Below are 17,806 nucleotides of genomic sequence, written 5' to 3'. Positions count from 1 at the left end.
AGTTATTGGTTTGATGCAGGAATTATTGGATGAGGTTCTTTGGCTTGTATTATACAGAAGGTCAAACTAGATCATCATAATGGTCCCTTCTGGTCTTAAAATATATGAATTTGGGGAGACTGAACTAATAGGACTTCTCTTTGCCACCTAATTTGCTGGTTTTTTCCTCATTCTGTTTGGCCTGTGTTCAGTTGTCAGCTTAAAGTACTTATAAATAACTCCACTATTCCAGCCTGATGTATAGTAGAGGATGAAATTTACAGGAGGATTGTTTCGCTGTAGTGTCATGCTATTCATTGTAGGCCTTATTAAGAGAGCCACGTGACCATCAGAAACAAATGTTAACATTCTGTTCTCTGCCTTCCCCATCTCCTTTAAATTGTATGGAGCTGGCTGATGTCTGCATGAGAGAGCAGTACCATCATGAAAATAATTAGGGATGTGTGGAACAAATATGTTGCAGGGTCCCATTACATTTTGATGATTCTTTTATTTTATAACATGTCATAGCCATTTTTGAATTTGGATCTCTAAAGGGTAAGTCTCCATTGCCACTTTCATACTTTTAAAAGCTTAGATTTCTTTCCTGAGTAGGCTCCACCAAAACCAAAAAAGCCTTTTTGGTATTGCTGCTCAGCTTGATGCTCAATATATGGACAGTATAGTACATTATCAAATAAGTTGTTACTTAAAAAGCAGCTAGTAGGAGGAGTAGAAAAGTAATCTCTCCTCAAACAAGGATCCAGAGGCTTGTTCCTGATTTAATTCTTTTTTGCTTCTGTCTGAAATAGGATTAGAATTTAAATGCCGGTTTTGCCATACCTAAATCAGTTGACTAACAGTGATTGTGCTGACCTCACAATTAGTAGATCTCTAAAAGGTGAGTTTCCTTAATTCTTCTAGAATATTCAGAAAATCAATTACAAATCAAGAAATCTAGAATACTGCTGCAGATGTTACAAAAGACCTTTTCTGTTTGTGCACTACCCAAGTACTGTAAAATGAGCTTCTGAGAGTCAAACTGACAGGCTGGTTTGAGATGCTTTTTAGGGCCCAGATATTCAGCCAGACTTCTTACTTTGCATGTACAATTGTCTGCCTGGCCTTTTGTGCACACAATGAATTCTGGATGTAATACTGGTGATTAGAACACATGATTTCTGAACACACATTGTCAATGATATATCTTGCTACAAATATTTAAGCCTTTAGGTGCAGTTGTTTTCTGGTGCAAAATTTCTCCCACAGAAATGGAGTTCCACTGCCTAAAATCTGTCCCTTAATATATATGAGCTTTTAATCTTGGTAAGAGTATGTTGGTTGAACGTACTTGGAGAGCGTACTTTGCCAATTTCTATGCAACACTTGAAGGCTGAAAATCATCTTTGAGGGGAGCACTATAAAGAAATGTAGCCTTTTCTATCTAAAAATTAGGCTGGTTTAGAAGGAATTGGACTTTAGTGTATGCCTGCCTATAAAATAAATTGTAAAAAAGGAAAAAGTAGTTTCTCATCAAGTCCATTTTTATAAGAAGGGTAAGTACTGAAAATTGTGGAGATGAGAGAATTCTTTGAACGTTGAAATGTTTTTTTCATTTACTGCTGGGAAATAATCACCAAAAATAAATGCATTTTAGGTAATTTGTATTTGAAGATCTTTTCAATTACTGGAGGTCCATACTATGTTCATCATGTGGTATATTTTTGCTTTGATTAATTGTTTTTTAAAAATAGACATGTATAGTCATGCTAACTTCTGCCTCTGTTTCAGCATATTGGCATTTCATCTATGTATCATGTCTATTAAAATTTCTCATAGACCCCTATGGGGTTTGCTGTATCTTGTGCATATATGTCATCTTTTCACTCACCTTCATTTCAAGCTTTATTGCTTGATATTTTCTGAGAGAGGAGTAGTTATTGTATAACTATTAATACACATCTGCTGAATAATGGAAAATTATTTCTGAACACTTAAGAAACCACTATGTTAATGTAAACAATCTAGAGAACATTATATCCAGCTACCAGAATAAAAGGGGTAGGCTCCCTTCTCCAGACAAACACAGCAAAACAGCATTAAGTATTTCAATGAGTAGAACATGTTAATCTTGATCAATCAAATTCAGAGACCAGGCTCAGTGTCTGTAAAATGAGCAAAATCATGGAGCTTATAAAGACGTATAAGGAAGAGGTTGGTATGGATGTGAAATGGATCAGCAAAAATAGTATGCTCCAGAAAAATTACTATTGAATCAGTGGGTCACATTAGGAATTATATGGCATTGAAATATTCCATAGTGAAAGGTTGGCTTAGCAATTTTTACAGACTGTGCTCTATTTTTAAAAATAAAGAAGTCAGTTATTTAACTATCAGGGGGTAGCCGTGTTAGTCTGTATCTACAAAAACAACAAGGAGTCTGGTGGCACCTTAAAGACTAACAGATTTATTTGGGCATAAGCTTTCGTGAGTAAAAACCTCACTTATTTAAGTTTCTCAAGCAATATTAAAATTTCAAACATGACAAGGATCTGGATTCTCCAGTCTATTAAGGACATTTTGCACTGTATAAGTGGCACCAAGTGGCTTTAAAAAGCTAAAAATATAAAATAAAATAAATCTAGCTCTCTTGACTATAATACTGTAAAGGATACTCAGCCAGCTAGAATGCTTAACTGATTTAAAGTTCCACACCTAGAACTACATGTAAAACTGTCTTGGGCAAGCATTGTTGCATTTTTAACATATAGACTTGAAATGGTGAGGAAGAGTTGAACTAAGACATCTATATTTTTGTTTTAGTTTAAAAGTGAAGTCAGTACCTATTTGTAAACTGCTTTATAATATTATTATAGGACTTCTGAAGAAGCTTCTAGCTGAGTAATGTGTGAGGTGCTTTTATTTTCAGATGTCTAGCAAGAGAACAGTTCAGCATAATCCTTTACTCACTGGCTGGAAAATTCTCTCAAACTGTCAGTTAAAATGAGGGATGGAAGTGGGATTGGCTCCATGATGGCACTGGACACATTTTCTCCAAACTGTCAGTTGTAGAAGTTTGTTCTTTTTTCATGGAGTTTTTTGTTTTTGCTTTGAACTGTTTCCCTGATGAAACAGCAATATGTCAAAGGACAAAAAAATAGTAATATGGGAAGACTTTCCCTGCATCAGCTTGGTTCATTCTACAGACTCTCTGTCCCGATCTGCTCCAGTGTTGTGCTGTATCTTGATCAAGTTTAATGCTCTTTGGACAGAGTTTCATACACAGGACTTAGAGCACAATATATTTGGGACAAAGCAGCTCTCATAAATTCACTTATTACATGTTTAATTGCATCACTTGCAATTAATAACCCCACCAAGTGCAGACCAGCACTCTGAATCCTTTATATATCTGCTCTACTTTTTAACGACATAAGTATTAACTAAATTCTATTGTCTCTATCTGTGTTTTATTTGGTGTGAAGTACACATTGTTATTCTCAAACTTACAGGAGTTCAGTAGTTGCTCCATTAAGTAGGTAAACAAATATTTCATCAAATTTAAATCCAGATTTGACTGGCTCCTTCTGTGGGTTCAGTGGTCAGGAAGTCAGATTGGAGTACATAGAAAGTAAGATGGTGCAGGTAATGGCAACCCTAGAAAAGCACATTGGTAAACTAGATAGCAGAAAAAAACCCCAAAGATTTTTACCAAGGAAAGAAAGATCCTACATTAAAAAGATTCAATTCTTGGGAAAAGTCAAGTCTGTGTTTGTTACCTGAGGCTACTTAGCTTGATAAATACTGAAGAGGATTCTGACATACAATAGAACCTCAGAGTTACGAACCCCTTGGGAATGTTGGGAATGGACATTGTTCATAACTCCGAAATGTTTGTAACTCTGAACGAAACGTTATGATTGTTCTTTCTAAAGTTTACAACTGAACATTGACTTAATACAGCTTTGAAACTTTACTATGAAGCAAAATGTTGCTTTTAGCCATCTTAATTCAAATAAAACAAGCAGTTTCTTTATCTTGCCAATTTTTTTAAAACTTTCCCTTTATTTTTGTAGTAGTTTACATTTAACTCAATACTGTACTGTATTTGCTTTTCCTTCCTTCCTTCCTTCCTGTGTGGTTGGCTGGTCAGTTCGTAACACTGGTGTTCATAACTCTGAGGTTCTACTGTAATTACATTTTAGGGGAAGAAGTCTCCTTGAATATATATCCACAGATGTGAAGGAGGACAGTGTCTGAAACAAGTGAGTGAATGACAAAAGTAGTGGTTATAGGTTAAGAAATTCTTTCAATAAAATGGGATCTAATGCTTCGGTATCAAGAAGATTCAGGATACTAGCTTGCAGTTAATTCAATTATTAATTGCAAGTAATGAAATTAGACAATAAATGACACCTATTTGGTCCATAATATCCAGGGCCAGATTTTCAAAGAAGCTTCTAAGTCTAAACTCTCAGATTTGCATGTCCTAACATTAGCACTCAAATAAAAGTGGCCTCATTTTCAGAGATGTTGAACACCTACAACTCCCATTGGATGTGAATGGAATTTAATGCAGTTCTGAAGCCACAAGCTTCTGAACCAGATGAAACTTGAAACTGGTGATTGGTTATATATAGTTGAATGAAACTTGTACATTATAGCTTAACTAATAGGTATACACTAAACTGAAACTTGAATCTGGTTATGTAGTTAAATGGTTTGGGAATACCTTTGACTGGATTACATTAATTTATTTTATTATTATATATTGCCATGTAAGAGTATATGCAGTCTTTGTAAACTGTAACTTTCAATTAGTGGTATGGAGTTACTTTTTTAAGCAGTAATTTGATACTTTTGACTAGCATACATATAAGGTACTTAAAGATCTTGGCGCAGATTCTCCAATCTGGCTGAGCTGCACTTGAATGTTGAGGGAAGGTGAATCTGCAGGAAGTCAGTTGCAGCTCCTTGATTCAGAGCCACCAAGGCCAGATGCAAGTTAGGACTGCACAGGGCAGCCCTAATTTTAGGCTGCTGGCATCCTCAGGGAGTTTATACTAAGAGGAAGACCATACATAGTGGCGCTTCACTCCACTACATCTCCTTCCTGTCCAGCACACACACTGTCCCCAGAATGCGCTGATGTACCTGTCATGCTGCCTGGAGTGGCTTGTGACCATGAGTGCCAACTTCATGGCAGACACCCCAAACTGGTGGTATGTTCTATAATTAGATTTCACAAACCCAGTACTAAATGTGAACTCCCAAAGTACTACAGTAGTCTTATAATGGAGTCAGAGACAGTCCCTTTAGACAGGCAAGCTGGACTGTGATAAATGGTCACACCAAAAATCTCACACATTCCAGGTTACTCCCAGTCCCAAGAGAACAGTCTCTTACCCAGATCAGGTTGCATCCTAGATCTCACACCAAAGACAATGCTGGTAACCAATTCTATAGTAAACTAACTAAAGGTTTATTAGTTAAGAAAAGAAATGAGTTATTGAGATGTTAAAGCAAGTAAAATATATATACAGGTAAATCAAGGTCCATAATTCCAAATGGTGGCAGTGATGTGGTAATCTGCGTTTCCCAAAAGTCTCTCGAGGCTACCTGGAATCTTCTCACTTTTCATTCTGTCCTGTTAGAATTCAAACAGTGCAGAGATGAAGGTTCTTTTCCTGAATCCATATTTACAGCTTTTATTGTCTCAAAAAACAAACTGACAGGGTCACTACCCACGTGGGCTCTTTCTTTGGTTGGCAAAGAGAGAGGAGCACATTTAGAGGCTTTGATCTCTGATCATCCGGCAAAATGATCATGTGCCTCCAAATATGCAGGAATTAGTGTTTTCTTGTTAAAGTTCTTCATTTGCATTACATAAGGCTTCTTTCTTTGTTGTTTGAGGGTTATTTTAGTTACAATATAAATGTTTGCTCTTACATTATAACAGGATACAGATAAGTAGAAACAATGCATGTAACATCCCATTAGTTTTCATGAAGTTTAAACACCAAATACATTCTTGTACATTTAACAATCACTTGTATCTGTACTTATACACAAGTGAATTGGCCTGGTTTCCAGCTGTGAGTCTGACAGTTCTCAGCTGACACCTTTGGCGTAAGCTGGCACCGGGTCTGCCAGTGTCGCCCATCCCGTTATGGCAAGAGTGGTAGGAACTGCAGGCATAAGAGGTGGAGCTGCCCTCACCAGACTTACGTCAGTGGAGAATTCCTCTGCCATCTCCAGCCACTCTAAGTCCACTTCACACTAGTTATGCAATATGGCCTGGTTTCAGTTGTTTCAATTATTGATATTACTTGAAAAAACTAAAATAATTGACAGACTCAGAAAAAACCTCTTGCAGTAGCCAACTTTTATTTCTACATCCTTATCTCTTCATGTCTCTTCTTTTTCTCCTCTTCCAAGTGGAGGACAAAGCAAATGGGACTTATACTTGTTTAGGTCATTTAAAAATTTTGCCGAGATACTTGATCTTATTTTTGTGTTCAGCTGACTCAATGAGAATGTATTTTAAGATGTTTGAATTGCTTATATTTTTGTATTCCTTTCTGGCAAGCAAAACTCTGAGTTGATGTATTCCTTTCTTTAAATGCTAAAATCAATAAATAAAATGTAGAAATTACCTCCAGAATGCTTAGTTCTATTAGCGTTCAATTTGGCAATCAATACATTGTTGTTTTGTTTGATCTGCAGCCAATTGCATTGATTGCCTACCCATAAATGTAAGCTGCCCCATTTATTTTAGTAGAGTGTTTAGTCGGCCATAACTAGGGTTTTGACATTAGAGTAAGCAAGTTTGACCAAACCTGGCCTCCCCCCCCACCCTTAAGTTACCAAAATTTTATTATGAAACTTTCAGTGGTCCAAAAAGCAGTGTGAACACCCTGAGTCTCATTTGGTCTTTCCAGTAAATAAACACAAAATTGTGTAAATTAGCATATGGGGATAGATTTTTTTTTTTCTGGACAATTTTTTTTTTATTAGGTTAAAGGTACTAAAGAGAAGACTTAAAACCTGTCCAGGGAAATTTGAGCAGATTCTTGTTAAATTCTTGTGGATTTCAGTGTTATGAGGAGAAAATGGGACACTTTTTTTTTTTTTTTTTTTTTTTTTTTTAGCGTGACTAGATCCAATTAGTGAAGAAAGCATTTGGATGCCATCTACTCAATGATTTTCTGACAATATTGTTTCCAGTCTTTTGCTGAGCCACTCAGTTTTGCCTTGATTGTGGATGGCTCTGATTTAGAGACTTCATTTCTGTATGTCAGAGGATATGACAGTTTGCTGTGTATGATGTGCTGTGACTTTGGATGTTGGCAATTTTACCAGGAAGCTTTCCAAATAATGACAGACCTTTATGCCTTCTTTTCTCAGGCTCATTATTACTTTGATAAATATCTTGTGAATACACAAGGTGAAGAAGAATGACCAAAGTGCATTACTTGCATCTGTTAGCTTTGGTCCCGGACTGAAGTGGAGGACGTTTTGGTGGCAGGGACGTTGGGGATATTGAGGGAGATCAGCAGATCTGAGAAAGTCCTGTGGGACTACTTTCTTGATCAGAAGAGCAAAGGTTTCCATCTGGAAATGAGTTTTTCTTAGTGACAGATTTAGAACAGAGTTCTATAACACCGGGCACCTCATTTAGGAGCTGTGAAGGATCTGGAGGAGAAATAACTTTCTCTCTTTGAATGAATAGCAGGGATAACATTCTATAGGAGAAGTTTCCATATGGATAAGAGGAAGGATGGGGGAAGTTCAACAAAAGGTGCTTTTTAAAAAAATTTCTCCAGTGTCCATCTTTCAGTGATAATACCAATTCACTGGAGGTGAAAACATTAGGCTTTTCACTGCAAGAACAAAGTCTTGGGCTGGCAAATGTGTTCACTGTCTGGCTGAGAAGCCTCCACAAGAGGATCTTGGTCAACTAGTTAGTATTTACTAGGGAAGTATGTGCTGCTTCCAGTTGAATTAAAAAGATGATGGTTCAGGTGATTCTGCCTAGCCTGAAAATTCCTGTTGTATCAAATAAGAACGCAACTCCTCTGTGACTTCCTGAAGGATGTATATTGCAGCATTATCTTCTTGAGTTCTGATAAATCTTTGACATTTTACTAGGGCATCTCCAAGCAAATTAATACCATCAAAGGGAACTTCAGTGAGATTGCCAATGTGTGGCATAAGAAAGATGTGACCAAAAATGTTATAACATCATAAGCAGTATTGCACAGAAAGTGTAAGACCATCTTGTCCAATTTCTCTCCCCCCCCCACCCCACCCCCGATTCTTTTTCCAGCTGTCTTGGTGACTACTATTTCTGGGGCTTATATGAGTGGTGGGTTGGGAAGAGGTCTGTGCAGACTAATGTTCAAACCATGGTGTGTCTCTCAGACTGATGGGGATCAGGAACTTCTTGGAGTGTGAGTAGTCCTGGCTAAGGTGTTATACAGAGAACGGTATCTAGGATAGAACAAATCTTGTGAGCTTCCAGATTGAATTTGGCATAATTTTTGAGAGATGCATCTTTTCTCATGAGGGAGTAGCCATGCTGAATTCAGTATCTTTTCTAGTGATTTGGGATCAGGAAATATTTATTTTCCCTTTTTTTAATTTTTGGGATTTGGTTGAGACAAGTGTTCTGTAATGTGTAAAGTGGTTCAGGTCACCTGTGGTGTTACCATGTAAATGGGGACCTGAGTATTGTATCCTGAAGTTTTAGAGGAGGAAGGACAAAATGTCTCCCCTCTTCAGACATCTTGTCCCATTTCCAGGGTTGGCGATGTCATAGAAATTTCTGTCCGTTCCAGCTGAGGAATAAGGAGAGATGGACACAGCTAATCAAGCAAGGAGCCCCGGGAGGGGCGATCCGTTTATTTCAATTGCAATTGGGTTCGAGCTCATAAGTCAACAAGAACAAAGAAAACACTTACACCAAAGCATTATATGCAGTTGCTTATGATAATCTATCGCTCTATGATTGGCCCAAATTTGCTATCATTACTATACATAATTAGCAAGCTACATGTATCTGCCCCTCTTATGACCCCTTATTGTTCATCTACTTGCCCCTTCCTCCTTGCTTATTTTGCAAACCAAGCAGTTAGCTATCTACAGGATGCAGGCACAGAAAGGTCCATTGTCTCCAGGTTTGGAGTTTGGCTACATTTCCTCTTGAAGGAACTTCCTGACTACCTATAGCTGACCCTGCATTTTGTCCTTCTTCTTTCTCCCATGTGTACGTGACAAATTTGCCCCCTAGCAGTTAAGTAGAAAAATTCTATATCAGCGATTTCCCGTGGAAAAACTAGTTTAGGACAGGGCACTGATATATATTGGCTTAAACCCAATTTCAACCAGGAATCTGGGGAAAATAATTGTATCAGTGTCCAGCAGGTTCAGCAAGTATAGAATGTATCCAAAGTTTGAAAAGATTCATCCATTCAAAACTGAGGAATAGGTCTGGTCTATTCACTGCATCAAAGTTGGTCTTCTGCTACAGAATGCTACATGGCCAAATGGACATGGATTGGCAGTCTGAAACTCTGCATACTTCTGATTGCTTCATGCTTCAGGCCTACAACTCTGCATTCTTGTCACATTCACATAATCGAATATTTTTGACTTTCATTTATATAATATTGAAAACTGAAATGAGTCATGACATGTAACTTACTTAAGAAAATAGCAAACCAAAATACATAGACATTCTGATGTTCAGTACTATAATTACATAAATTAGTATTATACCCACTACAGTTTTACTTTTTATTCATTCAACTCTAAATCTCTGAATCTACTGCTTTATGCAACCCCAACTTGAATATGTAACTAAAATTAAGTGTATTGTGCTGTGTAGTCCCAGTTAAGTCCTTTTTTATTTTAAAAACTTTTTTCTGGGGCAGTAAAAACCAGGATTTGACTCTGTAAAAACCACTGCTGGAAAACACCATGCCATTCACTGCTTAACCACAAGATGACCATTCCTTCCTAGACCATCCTTCCTCTCTCAATTTTTGTTGTTACATACTTCCTGAGCAGAACTGAGAGAAAAAGAAAAGTTTCAAGAGGAGCTCTTGGTAACTGGCATGGTTAGTGACAACTGGCAGAGAAAATCACTCAGTACTTGGCCAAAACAACTCTGACATATGAACCTATTATCTTCATTAGGTAACTTTGAAACACTGGTGGATTTTTTTCTTGATCTATTGAAAATTTCTTGATTTTATGTTACTTATTTGATGTTGCACATGCAAAAACTGAAATCTTTAATACATATATTTTTGTATCATTTTCTTGAATTATGGAGATTTTAGCTTTTTGTTTTAGTGTGGAAGTGTGTCCAGTTGAAAATTTCCATGAGATTATCCTCCCAGCTTTCTCTTCAGCAGATGACTTCTGCCCCTTTTGCCATATTAGTTGACTGACTTCTTAGAAACTCGGTCTGTCAATACCTAGTTTATATCCATCCACCTTTGAACTGCAAGGCTCAGATCTCTTTTTATTACTAAATAAGTGGCTGTTTTTGGTGAAGAGAACACAAATAAATAGAATCTGTGAATTTGAAAAGACATTTATATTGCCCTAGTTTAAAATCTTATTGTGTTTATAATTTTGTGAGATCAAAAAGAACTAATTTCAGTAGGCGTCTGTAAAAGAGAGACTTGTACATCGTTTCATAGGTTTAAGAGATAAACAACATATTGGGCATTAGTTTTAGCAGATGCTACATTTGAGTATGCAGTTCCATGGATAGTGGTGATTCATCAGTATAATCCTTGGATCCTGATGTTCTTTGTAATTGGATTTTACTTGGACCAAAACGCCACTTTCACTGTACTTATTAAAGAAAATTTCTGATGATCATCTCCATCAATTGATGGTTGGAAATAAGTGGCCATAGAAAAAGAACTCAGATATAGTGGTCAGAATATACTGCTGTTGATAACAAAAACTTGATTAATGCTTGTTTGACATTAGTGACAGTAAACCATAACATATTACTGACAAAGTGATTCTATATAGTGTCACAGATCCACAGGTCCAGTGCTCTTGAACAGCTCTGGAACAGTCCCTGGGAGGACCTCTTCAGTGTGTCAGCCCCATTAAGGTTACACACTTTCACTAGGGTAAGCTACTTTGCTTCACTGCCTCCTGGGACTGAACCTCTGAGCTGTCAGCATCCCTGATTCACACTGTGAGCTCCGTTCAGTGTGTCCACCTGAATTGGACACTTAAGAGCAGGGTGGATTTGATTTAAATCATGATTTAAATCACTAGTCAGGAAGACTCGATTTAATCATGAATTTCTACATAAAAGTGCATTCTTGTTGGTTGGTATAACCTTTATACATATTTGTCACACCTCAGAGATAGATGTAGGTTTCATTTTTAGAAGGTACACACTATACATTTTTTAAGTGATTTATTTTGAAAACTTTTCAGATTAGTTTTACAGCTGTATCAGAAAATGAATGATTGTTTGGTTATTTCATTTACCAAAGGTAATTGAAGCAGATACACCTCTACCCCGATATAACGCTGTCCTCGGGAGCCAAAAAATCTTACCACGTTATAGGTGAAACAGCGTTCTATTGAACTTGCTTTGATCCACTGGAGTGCGCAGCCCCCCCACCCCGCCGGAGCGCTGCTTTACCGTGTTGTATCCGAATTCGTGTTATATCGGGTCGCATTATATCGGGGTAGAGGTGTATTTATGAAGTCATTGGGAGGTGAACTATCTCCAATTCAACAGGTTAATCATTAATATCTGGAGGATTTTCTTGCCATGCTGTATTAGTACGAGAACATCACCAGACAGACATTTAAATTATTTTATTTAACTAAAACAACAATGTTATGTATTCTGGATTTTTTTCTTCAACAGCGCAAACACAATTTTTTTAACAAAACAAGCATATGAATTTAGTTAAACGTTCAAGTTTTTTAAAATCAAGTTTGTTTTTGTTGTTTTTAACTAAAATAGTTAAACGAATTTAAAAAAAACAAAAACAAAAATTAAATCGTCTCTGTCAGCCAAGTCAACATGAGAAACTTAAAATATTGACTTCTGCAGCTCAGTCGGTCGTCTTCACCTTCATTTTCCTGTTTGTTCAGAATCTGGAAGAGAAAAACAAGCTTTCCTGCTTTTTTGGGTCCCAAACGATTTCTCAGTTTGGAATTAATTAGTCCAAAGAAAGAAAATATTCTTTCTACACTGGCAGAAGAAGCTACTGCTGTTAAAAGTGAGATTATCACTTCAACAGTCTCTGAATCCAAGTGTTTAAGTGACTTCCACCAGTTCACTGGTGTGACTTTCTTTAAAACATCATGAGCAAACATATGTTTCTTGAATGGTTCACCCTTAGCTCTGAAGTTTATTATAGTTGGTATTATGGAGGAATGATTGCTGGATGTCCATGTCACAGCCAACTCCTCTTCTTCAGCAGTTAAGGTTTGACCCTGGTACCAAGTATTGAGAATATTTGCAAGAAAATGAGCTGGAGATAGTGCTTGTTCCATTCATTTTTTAATGCTTGTAATTTAACTCTGTCATTGCATATTTCTCTTTTTAAGATCTCACTCAGTTCCTTCCAAATTTCAACAGCATCAGCAATAAAACAGCTATTTCCCTGCATTTTGTGCAAGGCTACAGAAATAGGCTTCAGGGTGTCCAACATTTCTCTTAAGCCCAATGTTGAGAATTTTGGCTCTGACAGTACCATCTATTTTTTTTCATGATTTTGTTCACAAAATGTCAGATTAGGCCAGTTCTTGATATAGTGCTCGAAACAGTCCACTACTGAGTTCCATTGCACGTCTTGTGGGAGAGTTAGTTTGGTTCCTCCCATTTTTTTCAGAGCAGCTGCTGCAAAGTGGTTGTTATGGAAGTATTTTGCAATTTTAACATTATCCTTTATTTCTGGAACACTGAAGTCTTTGACTAGAAGGTGCAACAAATGAGCACTGCAACTGTATGTTATTAGCTTGGGACTCTCTTCTAAATAATTTCTTCTCATCTTGGATACATTTGAAGCATTGTCTGTGACCAAGCTGCGTACTAGACATTTGAATTTTTTTTCACAGTTTGTTATAGCTTTTACTGCTACTTCTTGTAAGTATTCTGCTGTGTGTGCATTTCCTGATGTATCAATTGTTTCTGTAAGGAAGACATTCCCTTCTTCTGTTGTCACACAAGCACATACAACAGGATCATTGTGGATATTGCTCCACCCATCAAGACTCAGGTTAACAATTTTACCCTCTAGACCTTTTGCACACTGCTCAATTTCTCTTTCATACACTTTATCCAGCAATTTGCCTGTGACATCTGCTCTTTTGGGTGGACTGTATCCTGGTCTTAATGATTGAACCATGTTAATGAAGTGTGGGTTCTCAATCATACAGAAAGGAGAGTTTGTTGCATAAACAAACTGGGCAATTTTTTCATCAATTACCTCTTTTTGTAATCTGCTAGTTCTTATCACAAACTTTTCTGTGGTTGTTTCTGGATGATGGAGATTTTTTTCTTTTCTTTTTGCTACAGGTGCTATACTGTGGCTATGTGACATACATGATGTGACTGAAATGCTATCATTGGCAGATAACTGAAACTATAGACAATGATGGTGATCTTGAAGGTGGATAGTCTTCAGAATCCTGTATGTTGAGGATGGATTCTCCTAAACAAAATAAGTCAGTGCAGTTATTTAATTATTATTACCATACTGCTCATTTAGTATTACTCATTCCATTCACTGACACTCAGTACTACTTTAAAGGTGAAATTGTAAAAGGAAGATCTGTCTATTTCAGCTATTTTATTTTTTATCACAACTTCATTTAAAATGATAGTACCGTAGAGTAACAACTATATTTTTTGCTCAAACATAAGAATTCAAGAATAATCCAGAAGGAAGACAGACAGTCCTTAAGAAAGAAGTATGAAATAAAAAAGTTTACCAACCTGAAGATCCTGCATGTTCAGACATGTTCCTTTCATCATCTTCAACGCAGCTTCCTCCTGAGAAGGAACACTTCTCATGATCTTGTTTCATTCGGGCAACCAGGCCTTGCATTTCTTTGTTGCACTGTTTGCATTTTGCACACATGCCTGTTTTACCCACAGGTAGAGGAACTTCATTAAAATATTCCCAAACTGGGTCTCTTTTACAGCCTGCTGCCATTATAGGTTTTCCCTTCTAGTGAGAGAATGGTATGGTAGATCTCAAATCAATGAAGGCTACACTCCGAAAGACCTCAAGTCTTCTGGAATATGCTGCTCAAACAGTTTCACTTTTATTTCTACTGCCTGTCCCTCCCTTCTCACATTTATCTCCAGACTTCTATCCTTGTCCAGATCTATTTCACCCCCAACAATCTTCTATTCATTGAACTTTTTGAAACTTTGTACTTTTAGAGAGAGGTAAGGGATTGACTCTGTGTACACAAATTTGCAGAGGGACAACAGGGTTGAGGTCTGCTATTTCTCACCTCTACATATTAATTTATTTATTTAAAAACATTTTTGCTGTTAATAAGCATGTTATCTCTGGAGACACAAATCCACAGTTTGAGAACTGCAAAACTAAGCATCTCTGATGGTATCTTCTAGACTAAGCACTGAATCCCATTGGGTAGATAAAAAAAATTAACCTAAATAATCTATACAGAAGCCCCTGGAACCCCATAAGATTGGGTCCCTAATCCATGTACTATTGGAACTCATTTACAAAACTTTTCTTAAACATACATGAATACGATACTAGCTTGCTTGTTCTATAGAATCTTTACAATCCTTAGTGGTATTCATTTGGGGGATTTGGATACACAGTGAGGTTGTAAAATTTTCTGGCAAGTCTCCTTTCTCAAACATATTCTAAATTACCTCTAAAAGGGCTTTCAAGCCTTCATCCCTTATGCTTTTTAACAATTCAGCCAGTATTCCATCACAACCTAGTGCTTTTCCATGCTGATACTTCGTTAGTTAGAAAAGTCTTAATATATAACTAGTTAAGTATCTAAATTTTCAATACTATTAGAAATACACAAGCATTTAGTTAGCAAAATTTGCTAACTTAAAAAAATGTAATATTTCTGTATACTTGGTTTTTCTCTAAATTTAAAAATGAAATAGTATAAACTGGCAGAGCAATACTGATCAAAGGGCCAGATTCTTCAGTCTTTAAGCAATCAATGGACTTCATCAGTAGTCCTTCTAAATCAGAATTAGTGGCCTGATAACATGCATGAATCTAGGAGATCATTCTAATTTGTCTAATGGGGTCCGGAGTTTCTGAGGCAATGCTCTGTTTAACTATTGCATCCCCCTTCTTCTCATACCTGAGCTTAACTCTTTGCTGAAGTGCAGGGCAGACTTTTCAAGACTTTTTCAGAAAGCAGTACACAGAGTTAAAACCTCAGGGTTATTGTATGCAGGGCTTTGTAGCGGAGCAGCTCCGGAGCAGTGGAGCTGCAGGTTTTTGCCTGGAGCTGGAGCACAGCTCCAAAGCCCTGATATGTAAACCCCCGAAAAGTAGGTGTTAATTGTTCCCAGTCAACTTCAAAGAGCAGTTACCACAATTTCTTAGGGTATGTCTACACTACAAAATTGTTGACCTAAATTATGTCGGCATACAGCTGCCGCAGTAATTAAATCGTTTTTGCTTAGACCTGGTCTACACTACGATTTTAGGTCGAATTTAGCAGCGTTACCTTGAGTTAAGCCTGGACCCGTCCACATGATGAAGCCCTTTTTTTCGACTTATAGGGCTCTTTAAATCGATTTCTTTAGTCCACCTCCGACAAGGGGATTAGCGCTGAAACCGGCCTTTCCAGATTGGATTTGGGGTAGCGGGGACGCAATTGGACGGTATTGGCCTCCGGGAGCTATCCCAGAGTGCTCCATTGTGACCGCTCTGGACAGCACTCTCAACTCAGATGCACTGGCCAGGTAGACAGGAAAAGGCCCGCAAAATTTTGAATTTCCTGTTTGCCCAGCGTAGTGGAGAGCCCAGGTGAACACGCAGAGCTCATCAGTACAGGTAACCATGATGGAGTCCCAGGATCGCAAAAGAGCTCCAGCATGGACCGAACGGGAGGTACGGGATCTGCTCGCCATATGGGGAGATGAATTAGTGCTAGCTGAACTCCGTAGCAGTAAACGAAATGCCAAAACATTAGAAAAAGTCTCAAAGGGCATGAAGGACAGAGGCCATAACAGGGATGCACAGCAGTGCCGCGTGAAAATTAAGGAGCTAAGGCAAGCCTACCACAAAACCAGAGAGGCAAACGGAAGGTCTGGGGCAGAGCCGCAGACATGCCGCTTCTACGCTGAGCTGCATGCCATGCTAGGGGGTGCAGCCACCACTACCCCAATCCTGTGCTTTGACTCCGTCAATGGAGAATCACGAAACACGGAAGCGGGTTTTGGGGACGAGGAAGATGATGATGAAGACATTGAAGATAGCTCACAGCAAGGAAGCGGAGAAACCGGTTTCCCCAACAGCCAGGATATGTTTTTCACCCTGGACCTGGAACCAGTAACCCCCGAACCCACCCAAGGCGTGCTCCCAGACCCTGAGGGCACACAAGGGACCTCTGGTGAGTGTACCTTTGTAAATATTACACATGGTTTAAAAGCAAGCGTGTTTAATGATTAATTTGCCCTGGCATTCGCGGCCAGTACAGCTACTGGAAAAGTCTGTTAATGTGTATGGGGATGGAGCGGAAATTCTCCAGGAACATCTCCAGAAAGCTCTCCTTGATGTACTCCCAAAGCCTTTGCAAAAGGTTTCTGGGGAGGGCTGCCTTATTCCGTCCTCCATGGTACGACACTTTACCATGCCAGGCCAGTAGCACGTCGTCTGGAATCATTGCATAACAAAGCATGGCAGCATATGGTCCCGATGTTTGCTGGCATGCAGACAACATCTATTCCTTATCTCTCTTCGTTATCCTCAGGAGAGTGATATCATTCATGATCACCTGGTTGAAATAGGGTGATTTTATTAAGGGGACGTTCAGAGGTGCCCGTTCCTGCTCTGCTGAACAGAAATGTTCCCCGCTGTTAGTGATCATCCCAGAGAATTGGGTGTGGGGGGGGGAGGGAAGGGGGGCTAGTTGGGTTTGTGCTGCATGTTAACCTGGAAACTGCAGCCCCTCCTTTTACATTGCAAACCCATTTTAAATGGCCAACCCAATGGCTGCTTGGTATGTGAAATCAGGGCGCTGCTGTTTGAAACCATTCCCACATGTTATGAAGGTTAAAAAAGCCAAAAGACTGTGGCTTACCATGGCTGCCTGCAAGCCAAATTCTGTTGCCTGGCACTGTATGAGTTCTCTCACACCAAACCGGCAGGCCCTCAATATAAGAGGAAAAATGCGGCCTTGTAACGAAAGCACATGTGCTGTGTAATGTGAACAGCAAGATTTAACGTGAAAGAGTGTACCCATTGTCCTCTAAAATGTCTTTTTAACTACCACCTCTCCCTTCTCCTCTCCTTCGCAGAGGCTAGTGAAGATTAGAAGGCGAAAAAGGCGCACTCGGGATGACATGTTCTCAGAGCTCCAGATGTCCTCCCACTCTGACAGAGCACAGCAGAATGCGTGGAGGCAGACAATGTCAGAGTGCAGGAAAGCACAATATGAACACGAGGAGAGGTGGTGGGCTGAATCGCAGTCTGAAGAGAGCAAGTGGCGGGCGGAAGAGGATAGGTGGCGTCAGCTTGCTGACAGAAGGCAAGAGTCGATGCTCCGGCTGCTGGAGCATCAAACTGATGTGCTCCGGCTGCTGGAG

At 38.6% G+C, this 17,806-nt stretch overlaps 1 protein-coding gene across 3 annotated transcripts in view; it reads left to right on the top strand.

Annotated features, from left to right (window-relative positions):
• The window catches only part of ANKIB1 (ankyrin repeat and IBR domain containing 1), a 172,427-nt gene that overhangs the window by 38,416 nt on the left and 116,205 nt on the right, over positions 1-17,806 (top strand). The gene's annotated exons all lie outside the window — the stretch shown is intronic.

Source organism: Terrapene carolina, unplaced genomic scaffold (assembly GCF_002925995.2).
Source record: "Terrapene carolina triunguis isolate 2854851 unplaced genomic scaffold, T_m_triunguis-2.0 Scaffold84, whole genome shotgun sequence".
NCBI lineage: Eukaryota > Metazoa > Chordata > Testudines > Emydidae > Terrapene > Terrapene triunguis.
The sequence above is the reverse complement of the archived record's forward strand: the minus strand, read 5'-3'. Positions and strand labels throughout refer to the sequence as shown.